At 49.9% G+C, this 16730-nt stretch overlaps 1 long non-coding RNA gene across 2 annotated transcripts in view; it reads left to right on the forward strand.

Annotated features, from left to right (window-relative positions):
* Window positions 1-15435, forward strand: part of LOC102491463 (uncharacterized) — a 37560-nt gene extending 22125 nt beyond the window's left edge. Inside the window, exons 4-6 of one of the 2 annotated variants that reach the window (XR_003550282.1) lie at window positions 2210-2318; window positions 13722-13839; window positions 14186-15435. This is a non-coding gene — a long non-coding RNA (uncharacterized LOC102491463). The remainder of the gene's footprint in view (window positions 1-2209; window positions 2319-13721; window positions 13840-14185) is intronic. The other variant, XR_003550283.1, reaches the window with a different exon arrangement.
* The last annotated feature ends 1295 nt before the right edge of the window (window positions 15436-16730 follow it).

Below are 16730 nucleotides of genomic sequence, written 5' to 3' on the forward strand. Positions count from 1 at the left end.
GTCCTGCTGTGGCAGTCATCGTCTGCTCTCCCTCAGGCTGTGGCAGGTGCACGTGTGGCCCTGGAGCATGCAGACTTAGCCCCCATGTTGAGTACTGTGTTTTGCCGTGTTTAAAAACATCTACATAGTTTTCAACTGGAAAAAGAAAAAAACTTACTAGTATGGCGTTTTAAAATGAAAGTTGCTAAAATTCATAGGGAGAACCAAGGAACAAGCTGACTCAATGACCAGACTGCATCCGTCCCCAACAGCCCAATGGCTGGCATACCTGTGCATAGCTTCTTGTAGTTTGCCTCTTGAAGGTGCAGGTAAGACCTTCTGAAGATGAAGCAAAGACAGAAAAATGTAAGCTCGTTCTCTCTCTCTCTTTTTTTTTTTTTTTTTTTTTTTTTTTAAGAGAGAAGTTTTTTGCTATAGGGCATGTGTGCTTGCTGGAGAGACAGAGAGAGCTAGAAAGTGAGAAGTCACCCCCCCCAGGAGGGGATGGCCATGCCACAATCGTTCTCCATTCTCCTCTCGAGAGATCTTGGGCACGCACGCACACGCGCGCTCGGCATGAGTTTCAAGCCACCAGGCTTGGGACGCAAACCACAGTTGACTATGTGGTGGGAGTCCAGCAATATAACCATCATACCGTCTGCTGGTCTTCAGATTTTTTCTTTTACTTTTTTTTTTTGAGAGGTTTTTGCTATAGGGCATATGCACTCACCAAAAAGACAGAGACAGAGAGACAGAAAGCAAGAAATCAACCCCCCCCGGGAGGATGGCCACGCTGCAATCCCTTTTCCTCCATTCTCCTCTCGGGATCTTGGGCACGCACGCACACGTGCCCCGTGTGAGTTTAAGCCACCAGGTCCGGGACTCGAACTGTGGTCTACTATGTGGGAATCCAGCGACATAGCCATTACGCTAACTGCTGGTCCCAAGAGAGGTTTTTGCTATAGGGCACATGTGGTCACCAGAGAGAGAGAAAGAGACAGAAAGAGAGAAATTGCTTCCTGGAGGGGTTGGCCATGCCACAATCCCTTCTCCATTCTCCTCTTGGGATTTTGGGCATGCACGCACACATGTCCAGCATGAATTTTAAGCTGCCGGGTCTAGGACTTGAACCGTGGTCAACTACTTAGGAGTCCAGCAACATAACCATTACACCATCTGCAGGTCCCCAAATTTTTCATTTTAACAGCTCTGTTAGGGGACAGGCACAATCTCTAGGGCAGTTGATGCCCAGGCCCCTGAATAGCTCAGAGCTCCCAAAGTCTAGAATTCCTAACTCAGAGAAGGTCAGAGCTCCCCACGCTGTAGAGGGCTCAAACCTGGAGTTGTCAGTTCTGAGAGCCACCATGCCTGACACCTAAAGCCGAGGTGCCCCACCGTCTAGCCACCCAGTGTTTGTCACAGCCAGCTTTCAGAGTGCCAGTGTCCCAGTTCCCTGGGAAGAACGGGAGGGAGTGGCAAGCCTGCCTGACCAAGGTCGCTTTGGGAGTGGATTATCTGGGGAGTGGCCATGACGGAAGTTGGGCTGGGGGTGGTGCTGGCACGGGCAGCAGTGCTTCCTTGATGTTCCCTGCCTGGGTCTGGAAAGGTCAAGGGGAGCTGAGAGAGGGATGGCGCTTCCTCCAGCCCCACCCCCACCCTGATGGCAGGACCTGTGTAATTTTTTTTGTTTGTTTTGGAGAAGTTTTTGCTATAGGGCATGTGCACTTGCCAGAAAGACAGAGAGAGACAGAGAGACAAAAAGCAACAAATCACCCCCCCGGGAGAATGGCCACGCCGCAATCCCTTCTCCTCCATTCTCCTCTCGGGATCTTGGACATGCATGCACATGTGCCCAGCGTGAGTTTAAGCCACTGGGTCGGGGACTCAAACCACAATTGACTACATGGGAGTCCAGCGACATAGCCACTACGCTAACTGCTGGTCCCAGGACCTGTGTAATTTTTTTTTTTAATTGTGATTTCCGGTTTACATATCATTGTTCTACATCTTCGTGGGAATGCGGACTGGCTTTTCGGAGCACATATACAGTGCGTAAAACTCACATCCAGGACACAGACATGTTCTTGAACCTTCAACATGATGTGTGCATCCGTAATAGTTCTGTTTTCTTTGGAAGTATATATCCAGTTGGCAATGGCGTTTTTCACTCTGCTGTGGCACATGACTTGTTTATATGCATTCTTATTCTGTTAATCATTTTCCCTGGAAGCCCTGCACCCGCCCCAGGACCTGTGAAAGTGAATGTCCATCTTCTCCCTCCCTGAATCTCAGGGTCATCCCCCGCGCGCTGGAACTGGCCACTCTCTAGGAACCGAACGGTAAGAGAGGAGAGGGTAAAAAAAGGACCGTGCGACACTGGGCTGGCACGTCGGGTGGTTCAGCATGTTGCTGTCTGTGGCGTGTGTTCGAGGGCAGGGCTGCTGGCGTGTGATGGTGTGACACTGAGCACAGAATGTCAGCGAGTTGGTACGCACATGTGACTGTCGGAGCAGGCCTGGCTATGTCCATCGGTCTGGCCATCTCATGGTCCTCCCTGCCTTGCTGCTACTCTGAGGGGTGAGATGTAAGGCCCTCTTTCCTCTCAGCCCCCCATGCCAGGGCCAGGCGTCCGTGTGGGGAGGAGAGGGCCTGTCTAGAGCTGGGGGCTGTTACCCCAAGCCCTGCTGCGGCCTGTAGATTCCTCCCACTCTCCCTGCCCCCGCTGGGCCCAGAGCCCTTTTGGATTGGGAAGACAGGAAGAGGGGTGGCTATAAGTGGAGCACACCAAAAATAGCTGACTGCCCAGGGGAGGATCCTGTGACACCACCCTCTCCTCCCAGTCCAGCCCAATCAGGCCCACTGACCTAGCGCCTGGGGAAGCCGCTGTCTGACCCCACTTCCCCAGTTCCTGCTGGAACAAGCTATCAGACTTGAAGGAGGCACAGAGCAATGATGTCACCACAAGCGGTGATGTCACAGGGCTATGACATCAGAGGAGTGAGGGCCCTGGCAGGGTGACGGCCTGCTGCTTGGGTGGGTGTGGCCCTACCTGCCGGCAGCTGGGGGTGGCGGGGCTGGATAAGCCCTCCTCTGGGGCCCGGCCTTATCTGCCCTCCTCATATGTCTGATAAGCCTCTTACCGTGGGCTGGGCCAGGCTGGGGGTAGTGAGGCGGGAGCAGGCGGAGTTTCAGGGAAGACAGCCAGGGTCAAAGAGCCCTGGCAGAACCCCAGGAAGGGGAAGTGAGGGGTCATGGTGAGAGCAGTGTGGGCTAGCGATTGGTGGCCTGGATTCATATCCCAGGTTTTCCACTTAATTGCCGTGTAAACTTTGGCCTTGGTTTCCTCCATATTCCTCACCAGGGATACTGTTAGGAGTGATTTTTTTTTTTTTTGAGAAATTTTTGCTATAGGGTGTGTACGCTCGCTGGAGAGACAGTGAAACAGAAAGTGAGAAATCACCCCCGGAGGGGACGGCCACACTGCAACCCCTTCTCCATTCTCCTCTTGGGATTTTGGGCACAACCGCACATGTGCCCACTCTGAGGGTTTTTTTTGGAGAGTTTTTTGTTATAGGACATGTGCGCTTGCCAGAGAGACAGAGAGACAGAAAGCGAGAAATCACCCCCCTAGGGAGGATGGCCACGCCACAATCCCTTCTCCTCCGTTCTCCTCTCGGGATCTTGGGCACGCACGCACATGCGCCTGGTGTGAGTTCTAAGCCACCGGGTCCAGGACTCAAGCCACAGTCAACTACATGGGAGTCCAGGGACATAGCCATTACGCAGACTGCTGGGCCCCCCATTGTGAGTTTTAAGCCACCTGGTCCAAGACTCTAACCACCGTTGACTACATGGGAGTCCAGCAATGTAACCATTACACACCTGCTGGTCCCAGGAGTGACTATTGATCGGGGTCTCCTTGTGAGGAGTAAAGTCCTGAGAGTGGAACAGGCACAGGAGAGGGTCCAGACCAGGACAGCCAGTGTCCATCCTCCCTTGGCGACCAGGACTTCTCCAGAGGCCCACGCTTGAGTGCCCCGGCCTCGCTGGGCTTTTTCCAGAGGCCGCCCAGCCTGGCGCGGGCCCACACCTACTCTGTCTGCTCTCTGCTCTCACCTTGACTCCCAGGAGCCTCAGCATGTCTGGCTGATTTTCTTCTAGTGTCCCTTGCAGACACCTTGGAGCCCTGGTGCCGCCTGGTGACAAAAGCCATACATGGCAGTGACAGTTGGTCCCTGGGGTGCTGTCACTTGTCTGGTTAGTTTATGTCACCTTCACATCAAGCTTGCAAGGTAGGAATTATCTCCATTTTCTAGAGCTAAGGTCGGGACCAGCAGTTGGTGTAATGACTACATCCCTGGACTCCCATGTAGTCGATTGCGGTTCGAGTCCTGGACCCAGTGGCTTAAACTCACGCCGGGCGCATGTGTGTGCGTGCCCAAGATCTTGAGAGGAGAATGGAGGAGAAGGGATTGTGGTGTGGCCATCCTCCCTGAGGGTGATTTCTCGCTTTCTGTCTCTCTGTCTGTCTCTCTGGCGAGTGCACGCGCCTTATAACAAAAACCTCTCCAAAAAAAAAAAAAAAAAGAGCCTCTAGCGCTAAGGCTTACTCAGGGTAAATAATTTGCCAAAGGTCACAGAACTCAGGAGTGGTAGAACTTGAACCCAGAACGGCCTGTCTCCAAAGTCTGTGAACAATAGGCGTGGGCTCCTCAGGTGTGTGCGCAAGGCCATATAACCCAGTGGATGTGTTATTATTTGTCTTATTCTTATTGTTGTTACTATTTTAGGCTTTTTGTTTGTTTGCTTAGGCTGCATGCACTTGCCAGAGAGAGACAGAGAGAGAGGGAAAACGAGAAATCAACCCCGAGGGTGGGTGGCCACACCACAATCCTCCATTCTTCTCTCAGGACCCTGGGCAGTCATGCATACATGCCCAGTGTGTCCCTCAAGCTGCCGGGTCAGGGACTTGAACCAGAGTCGGCCACGTGGGATCCAGCTGCCTTAACCTCTACACCAGCAGGCGGCCCCAATGGAGGCCGTAAGTATGAGCCATATTGGTAGACGGAGAGAAACGACGATTGGGTACATGGCCATCGAGAGTCTCCGGCTGGGGATATAAGCTAGTGTGGATGGGTTCTGAGCGCAGTGAGGTTGGTGCTGGCTGCTGAAGTTCTGCGTGTGGCTGTCTGTGTGGTGTGCGTGTCGACTATCGCTACCAGGCTGCGCGGGGTTAGCTTTGGTGGCCTGTGACTGGTCTGTGTGTGGACCGTACAACTCTGTTGTGGAGGGCTGCGGAGCTAGCTGGGAGGGTGACAGAGGGCCCTGAGTTCCCAGTGGCACTTGTCTTTTTAGTCCCAGGACTGTGTCCGCTCACCATGACACGCGTGATGGATGACTTCACATGCCTGATACACTCCCCTGGGCCTCCCCGCATTCTCAGGCCCCCTCCTTCTTTCTATTTTTCGAGGAAGTAAAGCAAACCGTATCACAGATGGGGTTGGTCTTCATTTTTTTTCCGTGGGATACTTGTGAAAACATTTTACATTCCTTTGAGTGATTTCTAAAAAACAAGTGTCATTTAAAAAGAAAAGTAAGTATGGGTATTCTAAATCTTAAATTTGAACATGGATTCTCAAGATGTTGATCCTATGTCCCTAGGGATCCCCAAAACTCTTCTGGGGCTTTGCAAGGAAAAAACTATTTTCCTGACAATACTAAGAAGTTATTTGTCATTTTCCCTGTATGAATATTTGGAATTGTGATGCCAGAGGGACCATGGGTGAAATTGCTGGTGCCTGAGCAGCAATCTTGGCATGACACGCAACTGGACTGGCGGTCTTATTTTTCTTGGTTACCATGCGTGAGCAATACAAAACAAAAGAAGGAAAAGGGCCAGTTTCACTTTAAAATGTCCTTGATGAAGCAAAATGATTAACATTATTAACTCTTTGAGTTTGCATCTTTTGGTATGTTATGTGACAAAATGGGAGTTAATGCTTTATCTCGAAGAAAAGCACTCACGCAATTAAGTCGTGTGCTAACTTCACAAAGCACCAGTGTTACTTAAAGGAACAAACGACAAAGTGCAGTTATTCAGATGTGAGTATTTAGCAGACGTTTTCTCGGAAGCAAATGAACGGAGCCTGTCAGTTGAAGGAAAAAACCTGTTAGTGTTTGTTGCCAATGACAAAATTTGAGCTTTCAAGTGAAAATTAGAATTTGAAAAACTTTTATCTGCCACTGTGAGTTTGAAGGCTTCCCGACTGATGAGATTGGTGGTGACATTAATGAATGTGCGTGTGGTGGTTTTTGGACATTGTATAATGAAACGTGCCAACCTTTGGAAGAGCTGCGTAATTCGGCGAGCCAGGGCTTTCTAAATGACCGGTGCATGATGTTACAGAATTATTCATGGCTAAAAGGGCTATTCAAAGTGCGAAACAAACCAATGGACTTTTATTTATCTATTTATCTTATTTTTAGACAAGAGTCTTGCTGTGTAAGTGATCCTCCTGCGTCTGCCTCCCAGCTGGGACGACAGGCACGGGTCACTAAACCGGCACTTCGTTTTTTAGATGTTTGCCATAGGGCATGTGTACTCACTGAAAGGAGACAGAGAAAGGGAAAGTGAGAAGTCATCCCCCCAGGGTGGGGGGACAGCCATGCTGCACTCCCCTCTCCTTCCTTCTCCTCTCAGGACTTGGGCACACACTCACATGTGTGCTGTGTGATTTTCAAGCTGCCGTGTCCAGGACTTGAACCAGGCAGTCCACCGTGTGGGATCCAGCTCCTTAACCACCACACCACCTACTAGCTTGCTGATACTCTTTTAGACAGGGTCTTGACTTGCTGCCCAGGCCAGCCTCGTGCTCTTACGCCTTGTGTCTGCCTCCTCCGTTGGTGAGATCACAAAAGGGCACCACATGCCTGGCCTTTAGGTCAGACCGGGAATCAAACGTGGGGCCTCCCATTTGGTACCAGCCTGTGGATCAGAGCGTTTCAGCAGTGCATGCCACTGTGGCTGGGTCAGGCTGCTAATTATTTTTTTTTTAAAGCAATTTTTGCTATAGAGTGCATGTGTTCACTGGAGAGACAGAGACAGAGAGACAGAAAGCATGAAATCACCCCCTCCCCAGTGGGGATGACCACACCACAATCCCTTCTCCTCCATTCTTCTCGGGGTATTTCGACCATGCATGCACATGCATCTGATGTGAGTTCGTTTGTTATTTTAAAGAATTATTTATTTATTTAATTCCATTTGTTACTATTATTATTTAAAATTTGGCCAGAGACAGAGAGAGTGGAAAGGAAAGCAAGAAAGCAAGGCGCCAGATCTGGGACTTGAACCGCAGTCGGTCATGTGGGAATCCAGTGCCTTTAACCACCCATGCCACCTGCTGGCCCCTGATGTGAGTTTTAAGCATCCAGGTCCAGAACTCAAACTGCAGTCAACTACATGGGAGTCCAGCGATGTAACCGTTACACCATCTGCTGGTTCCCAGACCATTAGATTTTTTTTTGTTTTTGAGAGAGATTTTTGCTATAGGGCTTGTGTGCTCACCAGAAAGACAGAGAGAGACAGAGAGACTGAAAGTGAGAAATCACCCCCTAGAGGGGATGGTCACGCCATAATCCCTTCTCCTCCATCCTCCTCTCGGGGATCTTGGGAATATAAGTACACGTGCCTAGCGTGAGTTGAAGCCACTGAGTCTTGGACTCGAACCTCGGTGGATTCTATGAGAGTTCAGCGGCAAACCGTTATGCCAACTGCTGGTCCCTTAGACCAGTGTGAAAAGTCCATACTGCCACTAACCTTTAATAGACTACCACACCGAGTTTTGGTGTCACATTGAAGTGTAGCCCCCATGAACTGAAAAGGCTATTAACATATTTCTCCCTGTACCGCTTCCATACTATGAAGCTGCACTTCCTTCTCAGGGCGCAACCAAAACGACTGAAGGCAGGGTCAGATATGAGAATCCAGTTGTCCTCCAGGAAGCCAGACACTAAAAAGATTTGCAAAAGTGGAAAACAATGCTACCGTGCTCACTAAATTTTTTTTTAAAGAATTATTTTATTTACTATTTTATGGACCAGCAGATGGCGTAGTGGTTTCATCGCTGGTCTTACACATGGCTGACTGTGGTTTGAGTCTCGGATCTGGTAGTTTGAAATCATGCCATGGGGCCGGCAGGTGGCATGGTGGTTAAAGGTGCTGGATTCCCACATGGCCGACTGTGATTCAAGTCCTGGATCTGGTGGCTTGCTCTCTCTCTTTCTGTCCCTCTCTGGTCAAATTGAAATGAATAAATAATAAATAAAATTAAATAAAATGCCCAAGGTCCCAGGAGGAAAATGGACGAGAAGGCATTGTGGTGTGGCCATCATCCTGGGGTGTGATTTCTCACTTTCCCTCTCATTGTCTCTCTCTGGTGAGTACACATGCCCTGTGGCAAAAACCTCTAAAATTTTTAAAAAATTCATTATTATTATGTTTTAATTTGACCAGAGAGAGGCAGAGCCAGAGAGAGAGGGGAAGTTAGAAAGAAAGATGCCAGGTCTGGGACTTGAACCATGGTTGGCCATGTGGGAGTCCAGCTCTTTAACCACCACATCAGCTGCAGGCCCCGCTCACTAACATTTTTCTGTTGGAAGATATATAGCTATTTTTCATAGGCATATATATTTTTCTGGTCAATATGTAATGAATTTAGTATTATTATTATTATTTGGAGAGGTTTTTGCTATAGGGCTCGTGTGCGCTCGCCAGAAAGGCAGAGAGACAGAGAGACAGAAAATGAGAAATCACCCCCCAGGGGGGATGGCCATGCCGCAATCCCTTCTCCTCCATTCTCCTCTCAGGATCTTGGGCACGCATGCACATGTGCCCAGTGAATTTGTTATTATTTTGAGTTAATATATACTATAACTTTCAGTTTTAACTTCACATGCATTGAATATCAATAGATAACCCACTTAAATAAAATTCCTTTGGGATCTAATTCTTTTTTTCTTTTATTAGGTTTTGTTTTTGCCATAGGTTGTGTGCTCTTGCCAAAGACAGAGAGAGACAGAAGGAGGGAAAGTGAGAAAACACCCCCCAGGGGATATGGCCACGCCTCAATCCCTTCATTCTCCTCTCGAGATTTTGGGCATGCAGGCACATACATCCAGGGTGATTTTCAAACGGCCATGTCCAGGACTCAAATTGTGGCTGGCCATGTGGAAGTCCAGCCCCTTAACCACCATGCTACCTGCTGGACCCCTAAGTTACTTTTTTCTTTCTATTTTTTTTTTTTGAGACATTTTCGCTATAAGGTGCGCTCGCCAGACAGACAGAGAGAGATATAGAGACAGAAAGCGAGAAATCACTCCCCAGGGGGGATGGTCATGCCACAATCCCTTCTCCTTCATTCTCCTCTCGGGATCTCGGGCACACACGCACACGTGCCCAGCGTGAGTTTAAGCCACCGGGTCCGGGACTCGAACCGCGGTCGACTACATGGGAGTCCAGTGACATAGCCATTATGCTAACTGCTGGTCCCTAGAATTGCTATTTTGATTATATTAATTCTTCCAATCTAGAAACTTGGGATCTCCTTTCACTTTTTGTGTCCTTTTAATGTCTTTTTTGAGATTTTCATCGTTTTCTTTGTAAAGATCTTTGACTTAGTTAGGTTTACCCCTAGGTATTTTTTACATCTTGTGGCTATGGTAAAAGGGAATCCCTTCTTCAGATCTATTTCATTCACCTTGCTTGTATACAGAAATGCTATAGATTTTTGGATGTTGATTTTGTATCCTGACACTTTACTGTATCCATTTTTTACTTTGAGAAGTTTTCTCATGGAAACCTTTGGGTCTTCTAAGTACAGCACCACCCTTCCTGGTGATATATTTTTTTTGGAGAAGTTTTTGCTACAGGGCACGTGCGCTTGCCAGAGAGACAGAGAGAGACAGAGAGACAGAAAGCGAGAAGTCACCCCCCAGGGGGGATGAGCACACACCACAATCCCTTCTCCTCTATTCTCCTCTTGGGATCTTGGGCACACGCACACACGCTTGGTGTGAGTTTAAGCCTCCAGGTCTGGGATTTGAACCATGGTTGACTACATGGGAGTCCAGTGACATAGCCATTACGCCATCTACTGGTCTCCCTCCTGTTGATCTTAGTCATACTTTCTAAAAAGCTATTATGGTTATGTTGCTGGACTCCCACATGATAGACGGCGGTTCAAGTCTCAGACCTGGTGGCTTAAAACTCAGGCCGGGTGCAGGTGCATGCACATACGTGCCCCAAATCCCAAGAGAATGAAAGAGAAGGTATTATGGCATGCCCATCCCCCTTGGGGAGTGATTTCTCACTTTCTGTCTCTCTGTCTCTGTCTGGCGAGTGCATGTGCCCTGTAGCAAAAACCGCTCAAAAAAAAAAAAAAAAAAAAGGTTATTGGGCTAGAGACCAGTAGGTGGCATGGTGGTTAAAGCGCTAGATAGTCCCACGTGTCTGACCATGGTTCGAGTTCTGGGCCTATTAGCTTGCTTTCTCACTTTTCCTCTCTTTCTGTCATACTTTCTAAAAAGCTATTATGGTTATGTCGCTGGCCTCCCACATGGTAGACGGCGGTTCAAGTCTCAGACCTGGTGGCTTAAAACTCAGGCCGGGTGCAGGTGCATGCACATATGTGCCCCAAATCCCAAGAGAATGAAAGAGAAGGTATTATGGCATGCCCATCCCCCTTGGGGAGTGATTTCTCACTTTCTGTCTCTCTGTCTCTGTCTGGCGAGTGCATGTGCCCTGTAGCAAAAACCGCTCAAAAAAAAAAAAAAAAAAAGGTTATTGGGCTAGAGACCAGTAGGTGGCGTGGTGGTTAAAGCGCTAGATAGTCCCACGTGTCTGACCATGGTTCGAGTTCTGGGCCTATTAGCTTGCTTTCTCACTTTTCCTCTCTTTCTCTCTCTCGCTCTCTCCCTCTCTTCCGTGTCTCTGGTCACATTAAAATAAATGAATGAATAAATAAAATTAAATAAATAATTATTTTAAAAATTAAAAAAAAAAGATTATTGGGCTAACTCTGTGGCCTGGTGGTTAAGGCAGCTAGCCCCCACATGGTTGATTGCGTAGTTTGAGTCCCAGACATAGAAGCTTGAGAAACACCCTGGGTGCACGTGTATGCATACCCAAAATCCCACAGAAAGGAGAGGTGGAGGACAACGGGTTGTGGTATGACCGTTCCCCATGGGGGGTACTTTCTCATCTTTCTATGTCTGATGAGTGCATATACTCACTAGGGGGAAAAAAGATTATTTATCTAAAGTTTAGTCCTTTAGCAATTGTTCTTTTTTGTTGTTTATTTTTCTATGGGGCGCGTGCACTTGCCAGAGAGAGACAGACAGAAAGAGAGAGAGACAGAGAGAAAGAATGACGGAGAGAGAAAAAGCACCCCCTCCCGGGTGGTGGAGAATGACCATACTGCAGTCCCTTCTCCATTCTTCTCTTGGGATTTTGGGCGTGCACACACACACACACACACACATGCACACACACACACACACACACACACACACACGCCTGGTGTGTTTTTCAGGTTGCTAGATCCGGGACTCAAACCATTCAGTTAGCCAGGTGGGATCCAGCTACCTTAACCACCACGCCACTGACTGGCCCAACAATTGTTCTTAGTGACAAATTACCACTAAGAGGAGGCAGCAGCGCAGATCTCTCACCCTCACCTAGGCCCCACCTGAGCCTTTATATCTGAATCCCCTGGCCCTCCATTTCGGCCCTTACTCCTGAGTTTACCCCAAAGGCCTGTATCGTATTGGGCAAGTCTGCCCAAACCTGCATCTTACGCTGATGTTGTGCCCGATTTTCCCCCAGAGCCTTTGTACAGAGCCCTCACACCCCATCCTCCTCGCTGGAACCTCCTTGAGCCCTTCCTCGAGGTAACGTGCTCCAGCTCCTCACCTGGGCCTACACACCTGCACGCACTGGTCAGCCGCAACCAGGCACCCCACGTGAGCCCTTCAACCACCGGCGGGTGCAGACTGAGACCAGCTCTCTTCAGGGAGCAGCAGAGGACGGGGAGGTGGAGAGAAGAGGGGGCAGTGGAGACGAGAGAACTGGGAGAAGCAGCAAGGTCAGACCTGTTCCCAGACAGCACCGAACTCTCGCCCCCACTCGCCGGGGCCTCCGCCATCCCCACTTTGGGGACCAGCAGCTGCCTCTGGAGCAACTGGGGCATCCCCATGGCAACCGTGCCAGGCCAGCTTGGAAGTGGGGTGGGGCTCCTTTAAAGTCTTTTATTGCCTCAAAATATAGCCTGATTTTTCTCATCCATGACCCTCAGGGGGTCGAGACAGGAGCTTCCGGAAGAGGAGGGACCATCACTCACAACCGAGTCTCTCAGCTTAGGGAAAATGCTTCTCTGGCCTCAGCCAGATCTTTCTGAGACGAGCTAGTGGGAAATTCAAGTTATCTGTCCATAGGCCCCGAGCTCCACCAATGCACCAGACCCGAGGGAGCCTCTTGCCTCCTCCTGGCATGCTGGGAGTGGAACGAGAGGGAATTCCGGTTCTACTCTGAGAGGGTCCTGGCTGTCCGCCCACCCAGGCTGTAGCTCGGTCAGGTGTGAGGGATGGGATCTCGTCATCTGAGTCCTGATGGGGGTGGGGAAGAGGGAGGAGCGACCGGTGGATGGGCAGGCCACTGGACCTGGTGACCTGACATAGGCCTCGTGGGTGATTAGCTGTCACGCTGGGTCTAAGCTCCTTACCCTCAGGGCCCAGCTTCTCTAGCCCTGGTCTAATCCAGACGTAGGAGGAGGGGGCCTGAAGGCACTGGGGTCTCCAGCGATCCATTTAGAAACGGCTGTGGCCTTGGGGAGCCCAGCCTCTCTCTGTCTCTTTGTCTCTGTCTCTCTGCTCTTCTCCGTTGCCTGCCTTTGAGTGTGTGTCTCTGCATGAATTTGTATCCGTCTCCACAAGTACTTAGCGCACGCCCCCACGTACAGCTTTGTGTCCCTGACTCCATGAGGCTGATGCTGGTGACAGAAGGTACAGGCACCCCTGGGCCATGAGCCTAACGAGTCTCAGTGACAGGATTGTGGGTGACAGAAAGTCTTGGAGACACAACTTTGAAAGTGAGGTGGAGTTTTAGATAGCAAAGGGCCCAGGTGGTGATGTGCAATAGAGACTAGGGTTTGAGGGAACTGGGTTATTTGTGTTTGACACACAGATCGGCAGCCCTGAGTTGTGCCCGACACAGGGTCATCTGGATGAGTTGACGACAGTTCAAAAGGAGCCTGGGGGGCTGCAGAATGGCAACAGCGGTTTCAAACCCAGGACCCCCTCTGTGCCTGGAGACATTTCTGGTTGCAGCAAGGGGCGGGGGTGTGGGAGGGCTGCGTGCTATGACCTGCTGCAATGCATGGGCAGCCCCTGCAGCAAAGAATCACCCTCCCCGAATGTAGACCTGGAAGCCAGACTGCCCAGGGCCAACTCCCCCTGGGAGCATGGGCGGATTCCTCGTTTCTAACATGGGACCCAGGGAGCTCCTGGCTTTGACTTCGGGCACTGAGAGGCCCAGCCAGTGCTCGCTAAGCGGGGAACTGCCTGGCCCTGCAGTAAGTGCTGCCTGCTGGCTCAGACTCGGGAGAACAAGAGTAGATCCCAGTGCAGGGACTCGAACAATCTCTCTTCTCGGTTCGGCATCTCAGCCAAGCTTCTTCCATCTCCAGAGGTAGCTCCAGTCTGACATCATGCTGGTTTCCTGACGCCAGTGGAGCAGATACGCTTCTCCCTCTGCAGGACTTCCAGATCCCTAAGGACAGCTCTGGTCGGCTCCATGCGGGTCAGGTGACTGCCTTCAATTTCCCTGGGTGCCAAGCTGAGACCAGAACCACCTGACGGGGGAGGTGCAGGCTGTTTTCCGCAGGAGGGGGATGTCGGTGGCAGAGGACAGAGGCCGCTGAGTGGGCAGAGAGGCCAGATGCCCCTTCTCAGGGGCATGGGTGAGCCTGGGTTGACTCGGTGAGGGATCCATAAGGGTTCCAGAGACACTGCATTGCAGATGGCTTCCTGAGCTCATCTGCCAGCCTCTCGGAGGTACTCAGCGCTGCCGTCCACGCCCTCTTTCCCATCATACTCGCTTTAGCTTTTCTGACAACACGGTCTCTTGACTTTCCTTCCCCCCACCCTCCAGCAGCTCCTCAGCCAGCAGCTCTGGCTGCTTCCCTTCTGCCAAGCCTGGCAATGACGGAGTGTTTGCGGCCTGACCCCAGATCTCCCCCAACCTTGCGAGTGACTCATTGGGATATCATGCTGGTAGCTGGAAATCACCATGATGGGAGTATTTACACCACAGGATTTGGAAACGCTACAAATCAAGGGTTTTTTTCTCTTTTTTTCTTCTTCTTCTTTTTTCTTTAAAATCCCTTGGAGAAACAGTAGTTAAATGGCTCTCAGCCCATACCACTGCCCACAACCACTGTTACAAGAACTTGGTTTTATCTAGACCTTGTCTTACCAGCAACCCTGTGTCCTCAGATCCTTTCCTGACACACTTTCACACACAACCCAGTGTTATCTGGAAACCGCTCTAACCCCAGTTTAACTAACTCTGCGTTTTCCTGCAGTCACTTAAACCCAGGGTTCTCAGACACTTGTCGGCACAGACTCACCCATTGCTAAGTGGCACGTAACCCGAGGTCATCACCAGCTAGGTGGCACAAGTGTGCACCACACAGACACGGCCCGTGATTCAGCGTCCTTCAGTTTCTAGAATAAGCTTCTCCTAAAATATAAGAAAAACAAAACAGATGTCAGCCTGTGTTTGGAGAATTTTCCACAAGTTTTAGTGAAAGATAATAATAATAGCTAATATTTATTGGGTACTTACTAGGATTGGGTCAGATCTAAGCACTTCACATACTAATTCACCATAAACAAACTCATCTTCACAACAATCCTAGGGAGACACTGTTACTTTTCTCTTTTCTAGATTTTTTGTTGAAGAGACAGAGAAAGAGAGAGAGAGAGAGAAAGTGAGAAAGCACCCCCAAGAGGGGATAGCCATGCCTCAGTCCCTTCTCCATTCTCTTCTCAGGATTTTGGCCATGCACGCACACGCACCTGGTATGTTTCTTGAGCCACCGTATCCGGCACTCGAACTACGCAGTCTGCCATGTGGCATCCAGCCACCTTAACCTCCATGCCACTGGCCAGCCCACTTTCTTGTTTCAATTGCTGAGGAAACCAATGCACAGAAGTTAAGTAACTTACCCAAGTCCAAGTGGCTGATAAATAGCAAGCCCAGGAGGAGATCTGACATAGTCCGGCTTAAACATGCACTTTCAGCACTAGGCTATAGACATTTCCTTGGAAATACTTGTGTGCAGAAATTGTGCCGATTTTTATTTTATTTTATTTATTTATTTTTGAGACAGAATTTTGCTATAGGGCATGTGCACTCACCAGAGAGACAGAAAGTGAGAAATCACTCCCCCCCCCCACCCGCCCAGGGAGGATGGCCACACTGCAATCCCTTTTCCTCCATTCTCCTCTTGGGACTTTGGGTATGCACTCACACATACCCTGTGTGAGGTTTTTTTTGTTTTTGTTTGTTTCTTTGTTTCTTTGTTTTTGGAGAGGTTTTTGCTATAGGGCACGTGTGCTCACCAGAAAGAGAAACAGAGAAAGCAAGAAATCTATCCCCCCAGCGGATATGGCCACACCGCAATCCCTTCTCCTTCATTCTCCTCTTGGGATCTTGGGCATGCATGCACATGCACCCAGTGTGAATTTAAGCCTCCGGGTCTGAGACTTGAACTGTGGTTGACTACATGGGAGTTCAGTGACATAGCCATTATGCCAACTGCTGGTCCCTACCTGTGTGAGTTTTAAGCCACTGGGTCCAGGACTGGAACTATAGTCAACTATGTGGGAGTCCAGTGCCTTAACCACTTCGCCACTTGCTGGTCCCTGGTTTTGATTTTCAAATGTACAAGGCGCAGTGTTGTGCGTGTTAGCCAAACCGGGTAATAGCCACACTTTACTACAGAAGGCTGCTCATTTCTGTTCTCCTAAGGTGAAGTCCTCGTGCTAAGAGCTGTGAGCCACCCGTTCTTCTGAGTGGGCTGACGAGGGCTTCGCTGTAACTTTGATGTAGTGACTTGGAGAGAGAGAACAGTGAGAGCTGGGCCCGGGGAGAGCAAGGCGGGAGTGGCAAGGGAGGAGGGGAACAAGTGTGTTAACCGGGGAGGACGAGGTCTAGGCAGGGCCCAGCCTGGTCTTGAGGTGGAGCTGTCATAGCTGACAACCCCTTAAGGTGTGGTTGATGACCCAGGACCCAAATCAACCCTTTGACTTTCCCAGGAGCACCGCCAGGGACCCAGCACAGTCGAGTCAGCCTCACTAATAGCACATCTGCTATTGGTCACATCATTTTTGGGGAAGAATGCCTGGATCGTGAGAGTATCCTGCCCTGGGAACAGGGCGCACGCAGAAGGGAATGGATGGGGTGTTACTTCCTTCCTTAGTCGTGTCACCTACTTCTCCATCTTAGGTGGTTCGTATGAGGAATAACCAGACAGAAACATCTGGGTGGTTGGATGGGAGAAGCCATTCCCCTAGGAGTTCACAGAAGTCATTCTGCAATAAAAGGGAGTCAGAGGTGGGATCGTAGTGCCCTCTAGTGGACATTTGGGGAGTTTATACATGTCCATTTTTGGATGAAGGTAGGCAGGATT

The sequence above is a fragment of the Tupaia chinensis genome, unplaced genomic scaffold (assembly GCF_000334495.1).
Source record: "Tupaia chinensis unplaced genomic scaffold, TupChi_1.0 Scaffold000387_1, whole genome shotgun sequence".
NCBI lineage: Eukaryota > Metazoa > Chordata > Mammalia > Scandentia > Tupaiidae > Tupaia > Tupaia belangeri.